This window comes from Octopus bimaculoides, chromosome 2, assembly GCF_001194135.2.
Source record: "Octopus bimaculoides isolate UCB-OBI-ISO-001 chromosome 2, ASM119413v2, whole genome shotgun sequence".
Lineage (NCBI taxonomy): Eukaryota > Metazoa > Mollusca > Cephalopoda > Octopoda > Octopodidae > Octopus > Octopus bimaculoides.
Window position 1 is genome coordinate 38,878,374 of NC_068982.1, and position 11,863 is coordinate 38,890,236.

Consider the following 11,863-nt stretch of genomic DNA (forward strand, 5'->3'; position numbering starts at 1 on the left):
GTTGCCTTTACGAAATTATTTCAGCTCATGCGTAAAAAGTTTTCCACGGAACAAATCTGTGCTGTTGCATCAAAGTGTCTTTATCTTTGTTTCATAATTAGGAAATATTAAGCTGTCTAGTTAGTTACATGTTTTGATAAATCCATAGAAAAACAAATGGTGGTGGATGTAAAGTATCATTCGTATGCTTCATGGTACTTTCAAGACTAGTTGGTTTTCTGAAAAGAAACAAAATGATCAAAATTTGAAATACTACCTGAGATATTTGAGTCAGATTCAAATGCTAGTTTTAGTAATATAGGCACACCGTAAACCTTTTATTGAAGTTGTTACTACGTGCAGTCTAACCCCTGTATTCTTTTATTTGTTTCAGTCATTTGACTGCGACCATGCTGGAGCACCGTCTTTAGTCGAACAAATTGACCCCAGCACTTATTCTTTGTGAGCCTAGTACTTATTCCATCGGTCTGTTATGCCGAACCGTTAAGTTATGGGGGCGTAAACACACCAGCGTTGGTTGTCAAGCGATGGTGGGGACAAACAGACGTACAAACATATATGATCCACACACACACACACACACACACACACACACACACACACACACATATATATATATACATATATATAATGGGCTTCTTTCAGTTTCCGTCTACCAAATCCACTCACAAGGCTTTGGTCAGCCCGAGGCAATAGCAGAAGATACTTACCCAAGGTGCCATGCAGTGGGACTGAATCGAGAACCATGTGGTTGGTAAGCAAGCTACTTACCACTCAGCCAATGAAAATGCAATAAATAATTAGAATGAAAACAGCGAAAATGATGTAGTTACAAAATGTACTCATATTTCTGGATATAAAATGCATAAAAAATCCACTATTATTGAAAGTTAAGAAAATGCGTTTAATCATTGACTGTCCAGCCAGCATATATCGTTTAATGAATATACAGTACTTATTTACGATGACGACTACACATTCATTCAATAGATTGTTTCAGCCGATTCTATCAAAATCATAGTCCGGCATCTTCTAAAAAAACGGTCACAATTGCAATGTCTTTGGCTTGAGTTTTGCACGATCAGAGATGACTAAAGATTAAATGAGAACATTAACACCATATCGTGTGTGTGTGTGTGTGTGTGTATCTATTATCGTTAGCATGCCGGGCGAAATGCTTAATGGCATATCGTCTATCTTTACGTCCTGAGTTCAAATTCTGCCGAGGTCGGCTTTGCTTTTATCTTTTCGGGGTCTGTAAATTAAGTACCAGTGAAACACTGGAGTCGATGTAATCGACTAGTTCCTTCCCACAGAATTTCAGGCCTTGTGCCTTTTGTGGAAAGGACTATGACCGCAGTCAAATTACTGAAACAAGTATATATAAAAACAAACAGTAAAAAGGATTATTATTATTAAGATGGCGTCGGACAAAATGCTTCGCAGCATTCCTTCCGATTTGTTACGTTTTGAGTTCAAATACTGTCGAGGTCGACTTTTTCTTTCATCCTTTTGTGGTCGACTTGTTCTTTCATCTTTTTGGGGTCGTTAAAATAAGTGCCAGTAGAGCACAGGGGGGCGATGTAATTGCGTTGCTCCTGTCTTCAAAATTTCAGGATTTGTGCCAAAAGTAGAAAGAATTATTTTGAATATGTTTTGAAATCAAATCACGTCAGAATTTATAAAGCCAATATCAGGTATCAATTTAATATATTAAGTCTACTCTCGAAGAAAATAAAAGGTGGATATATTGCAGAAACACTAATAACTTACAGTATATTCTGTGCTATTTCAGTTTATGCTGATCTGGGTTACAGTTTATTTTGGGGGTTTGGGGCTAGATATCCATCTAATGTGAAAGATTTCGCATTAGTTGTCTGATGAGAAGCACAATGAAACGCTTGCTTCGCAGTCTTGAACTTCGTTTCCATTGGTATCCTTGATATTTCAACCTTAAAAAAATAATAATAATAATGACTTAATCAGAATATATAGGGTAGCGCCCATTACCCTTGTTTTTCAGCGTCTCAAGATTGGCGTGAAGGAGGGAGACATTTATCCCCAAACCGGCACAGGATGAGAAAATTGGGTGTGGCTGTTTGGACGCTGATGATTTGGCACGGCTGACTTGTTTTGGCAGTGGAGAGAGAGAGAGAGAGAGAGAGAGAGAGAGAGAGAGAGAGAGAGAGAGAGAGAGAGAGAGAGAGAGAGAGAGAAAGAGAGAGATTAATGCATTTGATGTCAAATAAATTAGCGTCATATTAGTGATGCCAGATAGATGGTGCCAACGCAGGTGTACCGTAGTGTCTCGCCCAACCAGGGACTTTTATGTGAATGCTTGTAACAGAGTAGACTCCGCTAAAAGCATCCAAGGGACAGTTGGTTCTGTTAATCGGGCGACGGTCTAAGTCTTCTATCGAAGAACAGGAACAACCCTGAGTTGGACTCCCTTCGGTTTCCGATTAACAAAGTTGGATCTAGTCTTTTTCATTAGCAAAATGAGCCCCCTTTAATTTTGCTCAGAATGCTTTCAATTTTGGTGTATCATTGCAACTCTGAATTTTGATTACGATCAATCAGTTACTTTAAAGAATCTGATGTTATTTGGAATTAAAGTTGGGAAATTTCGGTAATTTTAGCCAATCAACAGACAGCGTGGCATTAGCAGCTGGTTACCATGACAACCGCACGCTGTGTTGTGGTTCACTGTTGTTTGTGCCGCTGTTGTCTATGTTGATTTTTTCACACTTGATTCTTCACACCACGAGATTCTTTTCACCCGCGTGTTTTCTTTTACTTTTTCTGTGTTAGTATATTACATGTTTTCTGTGCTTCTCTGTGTTAGTATTTTTACATATTTTTCATTTCATATATTTGGGGGATTCATTGACTCAGCTGGATTTATGATTTCACTTGGTTATTTCTCTTCATAAAAATTTAAATTAGGAGTATTTCTTAAACCGTTAGCTTCACATTTCAATAGCTTAACTGAAATTTAGCCCACATAGCAGAAACTGAGAGGGATATGGTGGAACAGTGAAACTGTGGGTGATACAGATAGTTTGACATTATTTTTGAATTCTGCATTTAGAAACCTATAATGAACAGGTCATGTCACAGACGTTAAACTATAAATTTCACAGGGTACAACATGAAAGTTGACACCGCTCCGTTAACCGCAGAAAATTTCTGTCTCGCTATTGGCTAAAACTACAGAGGTTTCTAATCTTTAAACCTCTGTAACTCTTTCCTCCATTTTTTATCTCCACAACATAATCCCCTCATAGTATTGAGATTGGACGACTACTTTATTGTAGCCAATTTTCAGATTTTTTACTTCCTTTAAAAAAAAAAAACATATTTTGCGAATGAAAAAGACTAGATCCACAAAGTTTAGCCACAAGGCATTGGTTGATCGGCCTATGGTAGAAGACGTCTAAGCCACCATGCATTGGGATCGGACGTAGAACTATGCATTTGCCATACTTACACTCTGAGACCTTTAATTGTCCAAGCTATTGATTGAATCATCTGTACTGCACCACACAAGTTAATGTTTTTTTGATATACAATAGCAAAAATATATTTAGTGCTATGTAGCTGATTTCAAAAGTTTTCTTTGTATATGTTTTAATATATTATTGTGCATTTCGAAAGCAATCTATGTTATAAACTCAAAATAAGAGCAATAAGTTGACAAAAACAGCCGTTGAGTGAGTTAAATGCCATAAAATAACTTAGTCATGTCTCTCTGTTCATACTCTACCTGAATTGCTTTCCTTCTATCCCGGGACAATAAAATATATACCCCCAATATATTTTTTTGATTTAATCGGCTGTATTCCTTTAATACAAAGGAGGCTTGGTAAACAGTATACTCTTCTTTGAAAATACTAATTTGACTCAGTATCAATAAAATATTGACACTAACTGTTTTATCTAACCTAAATGCAACACACATAACATGTTTAGAATACTGAACGCACGATCGTGAGTCCGCTACCTAGACTGGGCGCAGTTTTATGACCTTGGGCGTGGTATTTTATTTCATTTTATTTCAATTGCAAACCAGTACCAGCTAAGTGTTGAATAGAGTGAGGTTCTGTATTTCGTGGATGCGAGAAAATGGAAGACGTAACATTAATGCCGTTTCTAATTGCATTACAAAACACAAATGAAGTAGCTTTGTAGTTTGAAACCACATCGCAGTTTCAGCTGAACAATAGCTTACTCCTTGCTCTATACAACGCTGGTCAGAGTCAAACTATATTGCAATGCATTTAGTTCGGCGCTGTACTTTTTTTTTTTCGCTAACTCATAATTCTTATGAATAAAAAAATATATATACATTAATGAAAAATGATTTTATCCTCAACCACTGAAAGAAACGTCACAGAAGGCATTCTTTATTTGCTGAATTAAATACTTGAATGTGTGTTAAACATTAATTAAACATTTAAATACATTCATTTAGAATTAAGAACCAATTATACTTTCCACTCAAACGTTGCCAATTATGCAGTTGTTTTAATGAAAACTCAAGATGACTTGATATTTTTTTAACGTTCCTTAATTAGAACAAACTTAGATGTTTAGTGCCACTTTCGACTGAAAACTGTCTACATAGTAATTATTCTGAGATAAGCAAATTTGAGCCAGAAAATAAAATATAGTAATTAAAAAAAAAACAAATTAAAAAAGAACAAACAAACTAACAAAGTAGGTATTTGCTTACGGTTAATTATGTAGATAGTAGCCGTATCATAAAAGAACCTTATGTTACTTTATTTAAAACATACCTTCAATACTTGTTTGTTTCTTGAGTGAAATACCTTTAAAAATAGATCTTACAAAAACTATTTTTATTTTCATATATTACAAAGGCCAGATAAAGCAAATTTCAAATTCGACGATGATTAATATCTTTTAAGTATACACTTTATCGAAAATATAACTTTAAAACCAAGTGAAAATAAAAATAATTTATCTCCAGAGACTCTTGTTGACCCAATATAAAATTCGAAGAATTTTAATGCCGATGGAAAAACAGGCTAGAGCTAATCATTCTGGGTAACACGTCTTTCGTAGATATTAGTTATTAATCCCTTAAGACTTGGTATTCAGTTTAGGCATCTAAGAAAATTTAAACCATAGAATTTAGATGCAAAGAAATTCTTGAACATGAGCCTAAAAGCCCATTATTACTTTAATACATATGAATTTAGCCATTACATTTATACTTCAACTTTTTATTAATTATCAGAAATTAAAATAATGTCTATAATTAATCAATATTCCATATGAGGCTGCGAGCTGGTAGAATAATTATTGTGTCGGACAAAATGCTGAGCAGCATTTCTCCCGGTTCTTTATGGTGAGGTCAACTCTGTCTTTGAGCCTGTCGGGGCCGGTAAAAGAAGTACTAGTTGAGCAGTGGAGGTCGAGGTAATCAACTAATTTCCCGTTCCGCACCCAAATTTCAGGTCCTGTGCTTATAGTAGAAAGGATTAGTAATTTATAAAGAACTTTGCTTACGTTGTACGGTAGGGCAAAGTTTGATAAAATCAGTTATTACTATAAAGTAAAAGAATTATACACCAAGTAAGAGAAAAACAACCTATCAGATTGACCATGAAGCTAATGATGTAGTACGATTTCTTTTCACGTTTATGTGTTAATTTTTACATGCTATTGTCAAAAAGTAAGTCAAGACTCTTCATAATCTTCGAGACGGTTGGAAGGAAATTATCTTTAGATCAGGAACTCGGCCCGATTGTGTGCTGCAAGATAGATACCGCAAATAACAACCAAAATTTAGGCGGCGCTATTAAACCGAGCGTTGAATTACTGTTAATAAAAGACTATAGCAATATATTTTAGCCCCCAAAAATAGTTGTCTAAAAGCAAGTAACGACATCACTCTTCTATCACCGATCAGTTTTTACATATATCGCTTCATGAATTATTTTCAGTAACGGTAAGACCATTAGTTGACACTTCTAGCCAAACTGTGATCTGCGAGTTTGTATGACACACCAACGAAAAATTACCTTGATTTTCTTATTTTCTTTTTAGTACTGATGATCATCTATGTCACATGCGACTCGCTTCTCGAAAAATGCTACCTATGCCTGAGTTAGAATTTAAATATACAGGTTGTCCCCAAAGTCACTGATAGGTTTCAGTTTTTAATAACCTCTTTAACTTTACAAATAAATGCATGAATTTTTGTTACAATATAAAGAACATAATGGAAATTAATACGCACAAGTCAAATTTTGCAACACCACTATATCACATATGAAAAATGACATCGCTTAAATGACAGCCATTTAAGCGATGTCATTTTTTATATGTGATATAGTGGTGTTGCAAAATTTGACTTGTGCGTATTAATTTCCATTATGTCCTTTATATTGTATCTAACTTTCATGCATTTATTTGTAAAGTTAAGAAAGTTATTAAAAATTGAAACCCATCAGGGACTTTTGGGACATCCTGTATATCTCTAACAAAGAACGATCAAAAAAGAAAGAAAAACAATGGTCTGAAGTATCTCACTATTTTATGTTGTGTTGCCTGTAGAGTTAAAATTACGTCAAAGTGGCACTAGTGTATGAAAACTCCAATAATGGTTTGGAGGTTTCCTGGCAAACACTAGCTCTCATGTTTTCAAAGCAAGTGTAAAGACGTTTGTTTTGAATTTAAACATAATACTCGATAACCGAGTTCATAGCTACAACTTTCTCTTCATTACAAACCATATAATGTACCATAGTACACAATGGATTTTTACTGGAATGGTTTAAATATTTTATATTGGAACGATTTAAGTATCTCCGGATCAAAACCATTTGATTCATGAACCATAACTATTTTGAAACACAAACAGTTCTTACTACATAATATATAGTGATACCCGATATCAGACAACTAGTATATATTTTTAGTCCCCCTAAATAACTCTTAAATTGCTCAGCTTTTATAGGAAATTCTAGCTAAGGATGAGCTACAAAACAAGCTGGAAAAAAAATCACGAAATGCAATACAGAAGATAGAAATTAATACGATACAAGAAGGCATAATTAGCCTTGTTCTAATGAAAAGCATACTTAGCCATGTTCTTGCTGAATGAGACGTTCACTGATCTTAAACGCAACCAGATCCACATGTTCTCTCTGAGTTATTGCATCTAAGTTATTTTAAAGCAAAACAAACTATATTCTTCTGTAGATAAAAGGGAAAAAGGCGTCTCTTCGAATATCGTATGCAAAATCAATGTATTCTTTGCATGCAGATTACAGTTTATATATTCTCTATAAGAGATTTCATTAATTCAAATCACATTTCGTTGTTTTATCTTTTTAGAAAACATATATTCTCAAAAACTCAACATATACAAGGATTGTCAACTTCTTGTACAGAGTAACAATTTACATTACACAAGCTGTGTAATAGCGTTCGGAAAGGTGTTCTGCACTCTACGAAACCATAGGATTTTTCAAACCAACTGAAATTTCTAAAGCGTCGTAGTCTAGAGGTAAACTCCTAGTGAGACGAGTGGTTTCACTTCTCACTTGAAGCTATTTTTACTTTACATGCATCACTAATGCCCTCGGGAAAGGCACTATGTGTTATAAATTCACATATTTCTTCTCTGAAAAATAAAGATTCATTTACAAGCCAATAAGAGAACCTCTATGTGGTTGCTCCACCTGCTGGAAATGACACTCAAAATTACTTCAAATATTTTACCATCTTAAAAGGTGAGGGACACGTTGGATAATGAAGTTCTAGAAACACAATACTCGTGTGACTGACTGGATGGACTTCAGTGGAACTTCTTTGATCATAGGACTATTCAGTTATTGATGATAGGGAGCTAAACAGTGGCCAGCAACAATAGTAACGATAAAAACAACAGTCATAATAAACCAAGCTAAAACCCCGAATATTAATTTAGATACCTTAATAGTTTAGGAAGGAAAAAAAGACAGTAATAAACCAACCATAAAAATATTCAAAATAACTATTACAAGTTCAAACTGCGTAGCAGTGTGAGAAAATGCTTGCTTCCTAACCACATGGTTCTGGGTTCAATCCCACTGCTTGGTATCTTGGGCTAGTGTATTCTGACATCGTCTCGAACCGACCAAAGCCTTGTGAGTAGATTTGGTAGACAGGAACTGAAACAAGCCCGTCGTATGTGTGGGTGTGTATGTATGTATGTATGTATATATATATGTGTGTGTGTGTATGTGTATGCGTGTGCGTACGTGTGTGTGCGTCTGTGTTTGTGCCCCCACCACCGCTTGACAACCGGTGTTGGTGTATTTATATCCCTGTAACTTAGCGGTTCGGCAAGAGGAACTGATAGAATAAGTACTAAGCTTACATAAATAAGTCCTAAGGTCGATTTGTGCGACTAAAACCTTTCAAGGTGGTGCTCCAGCATGGCCGCAGTCAAATGACTGAAACAAGTAAAAGAGTAAAAGAGTATTATAAGCTCAAACTGCCCACTGTTCATGAATTAGTCTCATCTGCTACAGAGAGTGGCACATTGCTTACTATTAGCTCTCAAATCTTGTACCTGTAATATTTCAGTAGCGCTCGAGAGCTATAAGCTAGATGATGATAACTTTAAGAAAGGAAGTCCTTTAAAAGATGGAAAAATCAACAGAAGAAGTAACATTACTTTGCAGTAATGATGAACTGGCAGAATCGTTAGGGCACCGTACAAAGTGCTTAGCAGTATTTCTTCCGGCTCTTTCCGTTCCAAGTTCAAATGCTGCCTAGGTCAACTTTACTTTTCATCATTTCTGGTTCGATAAAATAAAGTAGCGGTCAAGTAGTGAGGTCGATGTAATCGACTAGCCGTTTCCCCCAGAATGTCAGGCTTTGTGCCTATAGTAAAAAGAATTATTTGACAGTTAATGTTGGTATTGGCGAAAAAAGTTCTTTGGGACATCTAAAAGTTGGCTAAATTATTATTTTTATTTAGATCAGAGGGCGTTTGTGTCAATGGTGTTTGAAAAGTTGGTTTTATTTGATAGACAACAGTATTCTAGAATAGCAAGCCGGGCAAAATGCTTAGCGGTATTTCGTCTGTCTTTATGTTCTGAGTTCAAATTCCGCCGAGGTCGACTTTGCCTTTCATCCTTTCGGGGTAGATAAATTAAGAACCAGTTACGTACTGGGTTGATCTAATCGACTGGTTCCCTCCCCCCAAATTTCGGTTCTTGTGCCTAGAGTAGAAAAAAATAGTATTCTAAAAGATATGCCATTGTTTCCTACTGTACACGTCACCTGTTAGCTTCTGTCCAGTAAGTAGATTAGGAAGAAAATGGACTCACTGTCCACTTCATTGGCCGGGAGAATGACACATTTTCCTCTTTGTCGATCGCTTTCTTACCATTAAACTACTCACATGTGTCCCTGTATGTTCCGTCTACCTCTCTCTCCTCTCTCTCATTCTTTCTCTCTCTCACTCTTTCTCTCTCTCACTCTTTCTCTCTCTCACTCTTTCTCTCTCTCTCTCACTCTCCTTTCTCTCACTCTCCTCTCTCTCCCTCTCTCTTTCACTCTCACTCTCTCAATATATATAAGGTGTACCAAACATCTAAGGCTACTCTCATTGACGTATTTTTCAAGAACATGAGCAGGCGCAAGTGAAATAAATTTGTTTCAACCGTGAATCCAAACCGAAACAGGATCGCAGCTAGCTAAGAATTTTCCTTGAGTTTTAAAGTTCTTACTTCCGATTATTTGTTGATCACGTGTACTTAAAACGGCTGAAATATAACCATTGAGCGGAGGCTTATTGAAACAATAAGCAGATAAACAATAGGCAGATAAACAATAGGCAGATAAGTCGATAAACTATCAGCTGTGACATCGGTAATTCTTGTAATGGTTAGGATAAATACGGCTAGCAATTTCGGGGAAGTGGCTAAGTCGATCACATCGACACCAGTGTTCAACTGGCGCTTATTCTATCGATCCCGAAAGGATGAAAGGCAAAGTCGACCTCGGCGGTATTTGAACACAGAGCACAAAGACAGACGAAATGCCGTTAAGCATTTTGCCCGGCATGCTAACGATTCGCCCAGCTCGCCGCCTTGGTTAAGACAAATATTATCTACGGATATTTCTATTATGTAACGTGTGCAATTCCAGTGAAAAGATACGAGCCATTTAGAGATTAGCCTCTGGCCGAGTTGACAGAATATTATTTTCAAAACTTGTAAACACAGTCAAGTCCGTCTATTTCTGATCAAGGGCCATGGATGATATAATTTACTGTTGTAAAAAGCGGTAGCACTGTGGAATGGATGAATTTTGTCTTGCGGTGCTTAGTTTAATTTATATGGTGGGGAAAGCCACTTGCGATTGAATAGCGTTCTAGCGAAGGAAATATTTATCTTAATCTTTTATCTCTACAGAAACGGAAGACAAATATTCTATGTATAATAATACCACACACACACACACACACACACACACGTATATCATATATGTGTGTGTGTATATGTATGTATGCATGTGTGAGAATTTTCACGTGCGTCTGTGTGTGTACAAGCAATTTTTTCAGTATGAGAAATATGTAGACTACCAACAAGCTCAGATCTTAACTGTAGTTTACTGATGACTATGTTCCGGTTTACTGATGACTATGTTCACACTACGGAATCCCTAAAAGCCATCATTTCCGCATTCGTTACAACGGTCATCCCATAAATAATGCGGTTTTTTAATACTTCTTTTAGTTTTCAAAATTAAGAAGTTCTTTTTCAATCTAAAATTTACTCTCCTTCATTTCATACAATGTTCTTCTATCTATGTGGTAGAGTTGCAAGGCCCCTCTTCCAAAATTCACTTGTCCGTGACGAAAAATATTCCTCCAGTACTGCCCTGATCTTGTCTGGAGAATTCATATTTTTTTCATTCTGCGCAAACCACCTCTCGCTCTTTTCCTATCATTCCAATGACTGTAAGCGTCCTCCATACCGACTGGACATGGAATCCTTTACAATAACCTCGACAGGGAAAATCCATGACTGCCATCCCTTCTCTCTGCAATGCTCTGCAGAAGGGACTGAACCCGGGACCATGTGGTTGGGAAGCAAGCTTTTTACCATACAGTCATGCAGTCATTAGATTTCGGCCATGCTGGAGTGCTGCCTTATAGAATTTATAAGAATTTATAAGTTGAACGAATCTACCCTAGAACTTATTACATTTTTAAGCCTGATACTTATTTTTTCAAACTCTTTTTGTCGAATTGCTAAGCTATGTGGACGTAAACAAACTGACACCGGTTGTCAAGCGGTGGGAGTAGGGACAAGAAAAACACACACTTACGCGCACGCACACACACACACACACGCACACATTCGACGGACTTTTTTAGTTTCCGTCTACCAAATCCACTATAGTCCGAGGCAATAGTAAAAGACACTTGCCCTAGGTGTGGCACGCAGTGGGATTGAACCCGGGACCATGTGGTTGGGAAGCAAACTTCTTACCATACAGCTACACTTACGCCTATACACCGACTGGGCAGGGAATCTCCCACACAATTAGTGACAACTAAATTTTTCCTTTATGCTATATAGCATATTTATATATACTATTTTACGTTTCAGTCATTTGACAGCAGCCATGCTGGAGCACCGCCTTTAGTCGAAGAAATCGACCCCAGAACTTATTATTTGTAAACCTAGAACTTATTCTATCGGTCTCTTTTGCCGAACCGCTAAGTTTCGGGGACATAAACACACCAAGCTTTGGTTTGGGGGTGGGGTGGGGACAAACACAGACACACACACACACACATAAGTATACACACACACACACACACACA

The 11,863-nt window shown here is 36.7% G+C and overlaps 1 protein-coding gene and 1 long non-coding RNA gene across 8 annotated transcripts in view; one reads left to right on the plus strand and one right to left on the minus strand.

Annotated features, from left to right (window-relative positions):
• LOC106874684 (innexin unc-9) overlaps nt 1–11,863 on the plus strand; it is a 169,177-nt gene that overhangs the window by 90,949 nt on the left and 66,365 nt on the right. The gene's annotated exons all lie outside the window — the stretch shown is intronic.
• LOC106874686 (uncharacterized) overlaps nt 1–11,863 on the minus strand; it is a 25,978-nt gene that overhangs the window by 174 nt on the left and 13,941 nt on the right. The window contains exons 1-3 of one of the 2 annotated variants that reach the window (XR_001410030.2): nt 7,113–7,441; nt 1,774–1,952; nt 1–218 (exon numbers count right to left, since the gene is read on the minus strand). The exon at nt 1–218 is cut by the window's left edge and continues 174 nt beyond it. This is a non-coding gene — a long non-coding RNA (uncharacterized LOC106874686). Of the gene's footprint in view, nt 219–1,773; nt 1,953–7,112; nt 7,442–11,863 lie in introns of those variants that run through there. The other variant, XR_008266751.1, reaches the window with a different exon arrangement.